The sequence below is a fragment of the Schistocerca piceifrons genome, chromosome 2, assembly GCF_021461385.2.
Source record: "Schistocerca piceifrons isolate TAMUIC-IGC-003096 chromosome 2, iqSchPice1.1, whole genome shotgun sequence".
NCBI lineage: Eukaryota > Metazoa > Arthropoda > Insecta > Orthoptera > Acrididae > Schistocerca > Schistocerca piceifrons.
In genome coordinates this window covers 15,664,400-15,677,045 of record NC_060139.1, presented here as the reverse complement: position 1 = coordinate 15,677,045, position 12,646 = coordinate 15,664,400, and the positions used below count along the sequence as shown (strand labels likewise).

The 12,646-nt window shown below is 41.3% G+C and overlaps 1 protein-coding gene and 1 non-coding gene across 2 annotated transcripts in view; one reads left to right on the top strand and one right to left on the bottom strand.

The window, feature by feature from the left end:
- The window catches only part of LOC124778024 (actin cytoskeleton-regulatory complex protein PAN1-like), an 856,035-nt gene that overhangs the window by 110,534 nt on the left and 732,855 nt on the right, over positions 1 to 12,646 (top strand). The window lies entirely within an intron of this gene.
- On the bottom strand, positions 7,299 to 7,373 carry Trnaw-cca. Its single transcript has one exon. It is a non-coding gene; the product is annotated as a tRNA-Trp (tRNA).

Here is a 12,646-nt window from a genome sequence, read left to right as displayed (position 1 = left end):
TGAGCAGACTGAAATCGGGCATAGATTGCCCGAGCGTCGACAATCTTAAAAGTACACACACAATATCACTATGAATAATGGAAAAACTCTAATACATTTAGGATTAATATAGAATTTAGCTTTGCTGGTCAAATTTGAGCAGTACATTTCAAGGTTTGAACGAATGAACAAGAGCAAAAGGGGGAGGCCCTGAAACTGTTATAGTCGTTATTCTGAAACTATCTAGTACTGAAGGCAAATTAACACACAAAATTATCAATCTCTGGATAACTACTCTTTTGTCTTACTTCTGAATAATTTAACTGTCATTATTTCTGTCTCAAATTAATTAAATAACATCGCTAACTCAATCCAACAAAAACTCAGCACACAGAACTATAGTTTCCTTTATGGCATAAATTAATCTGCTGATAATTTTCATTAACACAAACATTAAACTTTCAGTTTAGGATACTCGGATTGCACAATACGAGGTAAGGATCCTGTCTAGGTCAGTGATCGGGATAAGTCATGGCTAAGGCAATTCTGGTAAAAGTCACGTTATTATTGAACAGTTAGAAACAGTTTCGACACTGGTCCACACAGATACACTTCTAAAGATGAAATAAATGTTTGACCTGTGCAAGTCGGTGCGGCGGATGGCGGGCAGCGAGACAGCGGGCAGCACGGCACACATGCAAGCACGGCTAAGGCTCACACAACATCGGCACTTTCCATCTTCTTAGCGTCGTAATCTTTCCAATTTTGTGCCTCAGAATATAGCCATGCCAAGTAGTCGTCGGAATCGGTTCATCCGAGGCTCAATGGAATCCACTTTTCCTGGGTAGCCTCCTCGGTACAGTACGTGTACTTCCGACTGTTGCTCGCCTCCCACTGTAATACTGTGTCCGTTGTGCCGAACCGCGCCAGTGTGCGTTTTCCCGCCTCGCCTGCCTCCACCTTTTCCCGCTCCCCTACAGGTAGGGTATTCACCACAGGTTTTCTACTACACATATCCTAATGCATTACCTACGTATGGACCAAGTGTATAAATTACAATTTTCACATCTTACAATAGTTTTAACATTAAATACACGTCCCTTTGATTACCACATTATTTGAAATCTAACATAAATAATAATATTCGTTTCAAAAGTTGCTCACAGTTTCTTTAACATGACACGAAAAGAATCGAAAAAGAAATTCGACACATTGCTATTATTAATTTATCTAAATTCATAAAAAAAAAATTCTTCTACGTATAATTCTCGTTACAAACTCTCTGGTCAGAGATTCTGTCATGCCTCGCCATCGCTGCTACTGAATACATACGTGTTTCAATATTTACTTAGAAATAAAATTACCTCTCCTAGTTATACGCGTAAATTAGGTCACTTAATTCTTGTTTGGTCTATTTTATTTCTAGAACACGAATCAATCAGTAAAAAGAGTGCTATTCACAAACAATTTATATAAAGAATGATTTTGGAAAACGTTTGTTAAATAACTGCATTTATGAAAATTTAATCACTAAAGTGAGCTGCCAGACACAGGTGTCAGCAACAGAAATAAAACATACACATTAATATGCAGAAAGCACAGTTGGAGTACCCCCTTCTGGGCTTCCGCGAGCAACTGGCATCTAGTGCGCTTGCGCAGATTCACGGGAGCTTAGAACTGCTATTTCCGGGTGCGGGTAATGTGTCTTTTAATTCTACCCGTTTTACCAGTAGGTGGCTGTCGTGCTAGATCTGTTTCGTTCGTGGCGGATCGATGTGCAATATCTCCTTTACAGTGTCAGAATAGTCCGTTACACACTGACAACGTTAAATGCCACTTACTCGGCGTTGGTGGAATCACGAATGCGTCGATGTCAATATCATACTTCATTTAGCAGCTGCAGGTGGAGTGTCGATGGCGGTCGGCCACGGTGGTCTCGCAGCGGCTGGAGCCTTCGTCACATGCTTACGTCAGACGCCCCTGCAACAAGAATGGGCGCATATGCCGGACAGCCAGATGCTTTGGCTGAAGGCCAGGTGCGGGACACAGCCAGGTGCGAACTGCTAACCGAGGAACCCTTGGAGCCCAACAGGAGCCGGTTAATGACAGCCTGGAGGTGACCCCAGCTGGATGGCACCCGTTCGAACACCGGCAGCATCAGGTCTAGGCGCAGCTAGCGGAGATAGTGACTGATAGTGACTGATACCGTTAGATCAAGGTGGCAAGTGTTCATGGCGCTCTGCAGTCTTATGAGGAGAACCCTGCTAATCCAAGCATTGTTCTTGCAAAATTTCAGAGAATTTACTAACAATCAATTTCCAACTACTTCTTTATTTGAATATTTTTCACCATGAAGTTTTCGAAGGCTCAAATATAGCGCTTGATATTTTATTAACTGGAGCTAGTTCTTTTTTTTTTTTTTTTTTTTTTTTTTTTCATCTACTCGCCTACCTCATCCCATTTGCTTGATATCTTACGAAGCACAAAATTTTCCGCAAAGACTACTATTATGTGTATTTATTCACTACTATCGTGATTTCGGCTTATTACGCCATTCTCAAGTAACCGCTTACTATGAAGTGCGTCAGTGCATCATTCCTTTCAAGAGAAAACCGTCCTTGTGTCATCCAGGTTTACATATTCCATCTGCATAACAACATATATGTCTTCGTCACTTATACAGAGTGCTGAGAAACGATTTCACCAAAAATGTAGAGCAGAAAGACAGCATCAAACGACGTAATTTGAGAATAGGACCTAGGAGTCGCAGTTGAATATTTCCGGCGCTACATGGAAATCCGTCATTTGGTCGTCTTCCTTTACTCAAAATGAAAGCCGCGGGGTAGCCGCGCGGTCTACGGGCGTCTTTTCATGGTCCGCGCCTCCCCCGTCGGACTTTCGAGTCCTCCCTAGGGCACGGGTGCGTGTATTGTCCTTAGTGTAAGTTAGTTTAAGTAAGATTACGTAGTTTTTAAGCTTAGGGACTGATGACCTAAGCAGTTTGGTCCCATAAGACCTTACCACAAATTTCCATTTTCAAAATGAAAAGTAATTTACAGAAAATGTAAGCGTAAACCAAATATTTGGACTAAGTAATAGTCGCTGTGACAACAAGGAGATCTGTGTCTTACTTAACTGACACAAAATATAGCTCTTCTTTAGAAACGAAAACAGTTACATGTCTGTGTTTCATGTTACACGCCCTAGGAAGTCAAAGCAAATTACAGATGAGTATGCTCTTTTTTTCAGTGCTTTTTGACGCTTGTCGTAGCAAATGTTCAAACCGGCTACAGTTTTCACGCTGGCATAGAACATAGAAGCGATGCAGGGATTTATGTGCTCCATGAAATGCACCAAGAGTAGTCTGAATCACTTCTGCTGCTGCCATAATGCGGGCCAAGTCCTGATCATCCTCAACTGGCGTTGTATACAAGCTGTCGCTTATGCTTCCCCAGGGCACAAAATCGAGCAGTGTCAAGACTGGCCAACATGGAAGCCACCGCGTTGGTCCACAGCGTCCGGTCCGTCTGTCAGCAAATGTCTTGTCTAGGTGATCTCGGGCAGCTCGTGGAAAGTGTGGAGTTGCACCGTCGTGTTAGAACTAAAGATACTGCCTAATTGCAAGCAGCACATCCTCCAGCAGTGCGGGCAACACTTGCAAAAACACATGGTACGTGTGAGTATTCAGCCTTTGATGTAACATGTAGGGGCCAATGAGCGAGTCATTCAAAGAATTTTTTGAAGGACATCATCTTTACGCCAGTGACTGTTATAAGTTTTTATTACACTACTGCAATTTCGGCCTTAGGCCATTATCAAGTGCTGATATTATGGCCTTCAGCCATGTCAACACTTGATAATGGCCTAAGGCCGAAATTGCAGTAGTGTAATAAAAACTTATAACAGTCACTGGCGTAAAGATGATGTCCTTCAAAAAATATTTTATGACTGTGAATCCCAGCTACAACAAGTTGAGTCATTTAAAGTTCTCGCCAATGTGTTTACAGCTAATCGCTCGTGATGACCAAGTGTAACACCTACTTTTAACCTACTTTGTGTCTGTATCGATATTTCTGTGTTAATTTGCAGTATTGCTTATGTACAATGTTGTATCTGTTATGGAAATTCTTTGACTATGTATACATGTTTCAGCTATGTGAAACTTTAGAACAACGATGTTGTTTAAATTATGCTTGTGGATTTAAATAAGTAACGGAATCATTTTATGTAATGTACTGTAAATGACTTTATCCATAGTTAGGGAACGTAGTGTTGAATGTAATAGAGATGGGGAAGTCCCGCAGCTACGGAAATAGCCTGGTGGAGCGGAAAAGGTATGGTTGGCGCGCGAGTGGCAACTCGTCCTTGGTGACGGGTAATGAGGCTGGGCTGAGCAGTGCTGTGTTTGACACCTCGCTACCAGTAGCGGACCATTGTGGCTCGTATTCCTGGAGTTCTGAGGCCATAAAACCTTAAGCGCAGTATTTATGGGTCTCGGATGTTGCATTTCGTGATATCATTATGATGGCATGGATTTTGGCCCTGTAAATATAATTCCGACGCCAAGAAGATATTAACAGGGCGAGGCCAACAGTATTGCTGTGATTGCATCGCCTCCAGGTTTAATAGCCACAGCAAATTAGGCCACCAGTACCACTAGCCTTCCATTAAATTGTTTATATTTGCCACTCTGTAAAAGGACCGGGTATTCGTGAAATTTGGTTGATTTTATAATAATAATTGTGGTGATGCTGAAAACTCTATCTTACACCAGTTCATTATTCCAAATCAATAACCTGGACAGGAACGCTATCCTAGTGGATTTAATTCCGAGTGTCCTAATTTATTGTGAGAAAGTCGTTGAAGTTGAATATAATGTGTTGTCATATTCACGGCCGATTTGAGTAGCTCAAAAAACTGATTATGAAAGCAAATTTGTTATAGTTCGTTGTGCTTTACTTAATGTTAACAATACTTACCATTTCTCATACACACTGGTGTAGTTTTGTTAATGAGCATCGTTCTTCAAACCATGAAAGTTAAAGGGTCCTCATGTACCAGACTAGTTAGTTAATGAAGCAATCCAAAGGCTCCTTAAGAGCCAGCGTAGTTACACTACTGGCCATTAAAATTGCTACACCAGGAAGAAACGCAGATGATAAACGGCTATTCATTGGACAAATATATTATACTAGAACTGACATGTGATTACATTTTCACGCAATTTGGGGGCATAGATCCAGATAAATCAGTACCCAGAATAACCACCTCTGGCCGTAATAACGGTCTTGATACGCCTGGGCATTGAGTCAAACAGAGCTTGGGTGGCGTGTACAGGTACAGCTGCCCATGCAGCTTCAACACGATACCACAGTTGATCAAGAGTAGTGACTGGCGTATTGTGACGAGCCAGTTGCTCGGCCTCCATTGACCAGACGTTTTCAATTGGTGAGAGATCTGGAGAATGTGCTGGCCAGGGCAGCTGTCGAACATTTTCTGTATCCAGAAAGGCCCGTACAGGACCTCCAACATGCGGTCGTGCATTATCCTGCTGAAATGTAGGGTTTCGCAGGGATCGAATGAAGGGTAGAGCCACGCGTCGTAACACATCTGAAATGTAACGTCCACTGTTTAAAGTGCCGTCAATGCGAACAACAGGTGACTGAGACGTGTAACCAATAGCACCCCATACCATCACGCCGGGTGATACGCCAGTATGGCGATGACGAATACACGCTTCCAATCTGCGTTCACCGCGATGTCGCCAAACACGGATGCGAACATTATGATGCTGTAAACAGAACCTGGATTCATCCGAAAAACGGACGTTCGTCGTTGTGCACACCACCGCAGGCGCTCCTGTCTGTGATGAGCGTCAAGTGTAACCGCTGATATGGTCTCCGAGCTGATAGTCCATGCTGCTGCAAACGTCGTCGAACTGTTCGTGAAGGTGGTTGTTGTCTTACAAACGTCCCCATCTGTTGACTCAGGGGTCGAGACGTGGCTGCACGATCCGTTACAGCCATGCGGATAAGATGCCTGTCATCTCGACTGCTAGTGATACGAGGCCGTTGGGATCCAGCACGGCGTTCCGTATTACCCTCCTGAACCCACTGATTCCGTATTCTGTGCGGTAGGACAGCTACTGTGTTCCCGTTCTTCCGATAGGTAAACAAATTGTCGCTAGGTTAAAGCTGACCAAATCATTTGACGCCTTTTGTCTGTGGTAAATAGAATACGAGGTACGGCCACCTGGAGAATCGCATTTCCGCGGGCGGCGTTTAAGAACATAATGGTACCGTCCATTATAGTGCGAGGACCGATAGGCGGCTTTCGAGTTCACTGTCAGTGTTTCTTACCGGTAGACATCTTTCGTCGCATAAAAGCTGTTTTCACCCTCGTAAATGTGTGTTCTTGATTTTTCTAGCTATCATGCATAATTTTCATTCCTAAATGGAAGAATGATTTGAAGTGTCCTTCCACAATATTGATATAAAGCAGGCTCCAGTTGTCATGCTGATGCTGTTCGTTACTTTCCACAGAACTTCAGCCGAATTCTGTACTTAGCGAGCTGTCGTGGCATTTGTTTATTACAGTGTTCGCCCAGCACGTAGCAACGGTATATCGTAATGAATACAAAAGTTCCTAGTCACTCGATATAAATTGTCATAAAAATCTTTCCTGTTATACTGCCACGTCGTAATATAAAATACTTACCGAACGTTTCGGCTGTATTACAGCTTCCTTTCCACTCTGTTAAGTGCAGTGTAATTACTAAAGATGCTGTACGCAAATTCCACGGCAAAAACAGTTTGATAGTCTTTTGGTTACAATTTTACTCTCCAGAACCATTTCACATTTGCATATGTCCCTTTGATACCAACATTTTATGTTACAGGTAATGTCGGACACGGAACACACGCTTACCGAGGAGGATTACTACGCTCATGCTAACCTGTGAAATGCCGCAATTTGTCCAATCATACGGTAAGTGTTATATTTATTCATGAACTTTAAGCGCAACGGTTTAGTCTTTTGGTTCTATTCCGAAATGTCTCGATTTATTAAGGCAGTTACCCGAAGCTGAGATATTGCAATAATTGTTCTATATCACACAAAAACAGTGTTTAATAACTGTACGCCTACAATTATCCTCACTGTAATGTTAAGGATTTTCACCAGTCGCGTAGATAGTAAGTCGAATATAATCATGTAGCGGAATATAAAGGCTACTGAAGTGGTTATAGAACAATGTTCCATATGCGTAAACGTAAATGTAGACCAAGTCACTATGAAACTTCCTGGCAGATTAAAAGCGTGTGCCCGACCGAGACTCGAACTCGGGACCTTTGCCTTTGGCGGGCAAGTGCTCTACCAACTGAGCTACCGAAGCACAACTCACGGCCGGTACTCACAGCTTTACTTCTGCCAGTACCTCGTCTCCTACCTTCCAAACTTTACAGAAGCTCTCCTGCGAACCTTGCAGAACTAGCACTCCTGAAAGAAAGGATATTGCGGAGACATGGCTTAGCCACAGCCTGGGGGAGGTTTCATATCAGCGCACACTCCGCTGCAGAGTGAAAATCTCATTCTGCAAGTCACTATGAATTACTCCTTATCACGGGATTCATAGATTTTCGAGCAAGCTTTTGGAACACTTTTAACTGAATCTCTGCTAACATGTAACATCCTTCTGAGGACGAGGAACTGATTCGGCTTACTTTATTATCGTGAAGAATTTGCACATCAGTTCTGTAGCTTCCACAAAATATCGGAATAATTAAAGAATTAATAATTAATAATTAAAGAATTAATTAAAGAAGTCTACGAGCAGACTCGTTGTCTTTAAAACTATTCTCTGTAATCTTGGAAGCTTCACATCCCTCCGACGCGCAAAAAAAGGAAAGCAATTAAGGCAAGTGCCGAAGGAACATACCAAAACGATCTCCATTTTGGTGACATTGTTGTGTTTGTTTCTTACGTACATTAACTATATTAAACAACGGAAGAGTTCACTACATCACCTTTACGAGGTTTTATTTTTGGGCATAAGGCTACAAGAAATGGATGACAAGCAAAAGAAATAAACCAAGTGTAAATATGATCTGCTTACTACACAGAGTTTTCATAACTGAACCTTTGATGTGTTTGGAACGGAAAGTTTACTTTTAGATATATTAACAACATTTATCTGCAGGTATTATGTGCAATCTTTAAGTACGGGATCTTTAGTTAAGGAAATGTGATGTACTTTGACAGTATATGTAAGGATGCAGATGGATGACAGACGGACGTTTTTTGCTAGACTGAAAGAAATAACGAAAGATGGTGACAGCAGATTGATATAAGGTGTGTGTGACAATAAAAAATGTGAAGAATAAGAAGTGAGTAAAAGCACTTACGTATCAGTAGATGTCTAACAGCTGCTCTTGTTCTTTCTCGCGAGATGACTCTGATGGTGGTAATGGCACTAATTCGCCTAAAAGACAAAAAAGTCTAATTTTAAACTTTCACAAACAATTTATTTCTAAAAAAGTTGTACTAACCTAAATATGGTTGAACACTTGTTATGAAAAACGTGAAGTTGAACAGCGTTAGTGATAGTGAGACGCTCAAATAACTGGAGATACAAAAATGTTTACAATGGATATGAAAACAAGAAGTCACGTTTTTTGCAGCTGTAAATAACGTCTTCTGGAGTCGACTTTCAGAATGATGACGCTCTGCATTACACACAGGAGATTAACCACGAACGAATGTTGATGTACTTTGAACCCCTATTTTCAGGTAATCAGCGCACAACTTAAATAAATGTCGAATAGAAACGACTTTACTGTTGTGAGTCGTGTACGAAATCATGCTAATCTAGAATTAGTGATGTTTTAAAACGTAAGCAATGAGAAAAGGTTCTCTGTGTTGAGGGAACCACTAATGAACCTGTGACTCGGTGTCTGTAGATGTGTCTGTGTCATTCGTCTAGCCTTGTGCACTTGAATGTGTAGAAGGCTTTCAAATATTTCGCATGTGATGAGCCATTCATTTCAAACTTTAAGGGATGTGAGATACTTTAACGAAGTATATTGTCATCACATTTTCATGATTATCATCAAATGCGCGGTATCTTCATGGTCAAATCCACTCATTACCAGCACCATAGACCACAGACTGAAGGCTTTAGACACCAAAGGGAAGTTAAGTGTGCACTGAATTAGCACACACATTCGTTTTATGAATCAGACTCTCGTCTATAGTCAGCCCTGTGATAGGAGTTTAATATACGAGTAAATCTTATTGGTACTGTATATCGTCTACATGTTACATTAATACTCTACTAACCATCAATCATCAGTAAGTCAAAATAAAGCAGAAGTGTTATCAAAATCCAATTCTGCCATAAAGGCTATTGGGAACTAACACAAATTTGCATTTTTAAGACAGGTAAAATAGTTCAAACATTAAAGAAATTCATTTCATTTACAAGTGTCGCATGTTCCATGGTAAAAGACGTTCTCAGGTTTCAAGATACAAGATCGTGTACAACTAAGTCTACAGATATATATTGTTCCAAACATGCATGGTGTTATAGGAGGAACGATCAATATTTAAGGATATGACTGCAACGAAAATTTGAACCAAAAATGTTTAGTAAGCATGAGCTCTACAGGGTGGTCCATTGATCGTGAGCGGGCCAAATATCTCACGAAATAAGCGTCAAACGAAAAAACTACAAAGAACGAAACTTGTGTAGCTTGAAGGGGGAAACCAGATGGCGCTGTGGTTGGCCCACTAGATGGCGCTGCCATAGGTCGAACGGATATCAACAACGTTTTTTTTTTTTTTAAATAGGAACTCCCTTTTTATTACATGTTACCGTCACCGACTCCTGTGAAATTGACCGCACTCTAGTAAATAAATTTCTGGTTGCCGCTAATTCCAGTTACCACTGCGTAGGAAAGAAATTTTAGATATTAGATGAGAGCTTCAGCGCGCGTACTTACCATCACAATAATATGTATATTTTTATCATCATAGAGCAAATAATTCGAGGTGTGGCAACGTACCAGCAACGTTTATGAATGAGTGATATCGAAAACAAATGTGAAACGGCTGCATGTTAATACTCCAATGCAAACAGGATCGGTATTAACAAGTACCTGCCTCTGTTTATTTTTAATTTTAATTCTGCCACATAAAGCGCAACGTTGAACTGACGATCGACAATCAGACTGCATTAACTGCTTAATGTACCCCGAACACGTATATTCACGCCAAATATAGTGAGGCTAGTTGACGTCTCTGTTATTTCTCAGCATCACTAGCTCACTCTTTTCATACCCGAGGCCCAGAAAGCAATAGAAACAGGCGGCGAGGGAGGCGGGGAGATACTGTTTTCCTTGACTTCCGGAAGCCATTCGATTCATTTCCGCACTGGCGCCAAATGAACGAAATGAAAGCGTATGGAATATCAGACGAACTGTGTGGTTGGGTTGGAGAGAGTCTAGCAGGGAGAACACAGGATCTCATTCTGAACGAAGAGAAGTCTTCAGACGTAGAAGCAGTTTCTGGATGCCCCAGGGGAGTGATTATAGGAATATTACGTTACGTTTCACAATATGTATAAATGATCTAGCAGATAACGTCGGACGTTCCATGAGACTATTCACGAATGATCGTGATGTATATAGAGAAGACGCGAAGCTAGAGAATTGTAGCGAAATGCAGAAAGACTTGGTGGTGCAAGCAGTGGCAAGTGACCTTCGACGAAAAAAAATGTAAATTATTGCGATTTCATAGAAAGGCCCTTTATTGCATTATTACAGAAAAAAACGGCTCTCAGCGTTATGGGACTTAACATCTGAGGTCATCAGTCCCCTAGAACTTAGAACTACTTAAACGTAACTAACCTAAGGACAACACACAGATCCATGTCCGGGGCATGATTCAAACCTGCGACAGTAGCAGTGACACGGTTCCGGACTGAAGCACCTAGAACCGCTCGGCCACCGTGGCCGGCTGATTACAAAACTGCAGAAAAATCACTGAAAGCACTTAAGCAGTCACATCCATAAAATTATGCCAAAAGAAAGAAAAGAAGAGAGAGAGAAAGAGAGAGAAAGAGAGAGAGAGAGACAGAGGCTTAGAATTTACTTTGTAATCCCCTCTTGAAAAAAAAATTGCAAGAAGACTAAATCCAGTCACCAAACGCCAGATGGCTTATAAATTGCCTTGAAATTTTTGTTACAACAAGGTGAAGGTGAATACAGAGCCCGAGAATGATTCGAAATATTCGCTTTCAAAAAAATTAAAAAAACGCTTTAGCGGAAATAGATCAAGAAATTTTGCAGTTCTTCCAAACAATTTAACAGAGTAAATTCCCCGCTTCAAAACAACTAGGCCACAGTGGTGGCTGCCAGGAACCATGAATACAAGCGACAGCAAGCAGACTTGCAGCGGCTTAGTCAACTTGCTGTCGCTTATATTCCTGGTTCCTGGCAGCCACCACTGTGGCCTAGTTTGACCAAGTTAAACACTATTACAAGTTTAGTTCACCATATAATTGTGCAAATAGGAAGGTTTCAAACCATTACACAGTTACCAAATTTCACCGAGCTATATATGTCTATTGTTTCAAGCCATCAGACAGTTACCAAGCTAAACTATATTTTGAGACTTGATTCCAGGAGGGGAAGGCAGGCTAGCACAAATTTAAGGAGGAACAGAAAATGAAGAAGTTCTGACAGACACCAAAAAACCAAAAATCATCATATTGGTAATATAACATTGTAGCAGAATGGACTCAGTATCTGTCTGTTCACATTTAGCGCCTATTTCAACGGCAGTACTCACAGACATACTTTTCAGCAGTGTCACAAACACTCTGAATGAATAAGCGTTAGAATTTAAGTGACGGACGAACCGCAGCCGCAACGCGACACGAAACAGCAGTCCCAGTGAGGTCCCAGTACCGGCCTCCGCCCAGAAACGCGCGCCCGCTTCCTCTCCTGTCTAAAAGTCTGCCAGCTGGTGAAGCATACCGGAACACTTTGTTGGCTGGTCGGACAATCAGGAGCTGTCTCACATACAGGACGGTTAACTACCCCAGCTTGCAAAACTGGCAACTTTTTATTAGTGTTAGATCAACTTACAAAGTAACCACACTATACACGAGAATAATTCACCACCTGATGCTTCTACCAATTTGTTCCCTCTTTTTTTTTAAAAAAAAAATGGCAAACACTTGAATAAGATCAAAATACTGAAAGATAACTTAAATAAAACTAATTTGCCCAAAGAACTCTGTATATATTACCCTGTTGTTCAAATGTGTACATACCGGATGGTTATAATTAAACTACCCTTATTTATCACGTTATAACACGGAAATTAACAACCGTATGAGTACCAAACTTGGTAGCATTAATCTCAAGGACATGGGAAAAAGATATAATCCAGAATCAATTCAGTTGAGACACGTAATGTGTTGCTACAGTACAGCGCACCTTTACATATTATCATTACTGCTACAAAAGACCTCACTATGACGCCCATCAGTGTCCAGAAGAGTCTGCAAGTGGAGGACTGCATTCTGCGCAGAATAACGAAGCATGTCCATAGGTAAGTAGGCTCTTCTCTTGTGTAGCGGCAACACCGTTTAAGATAGGGAACA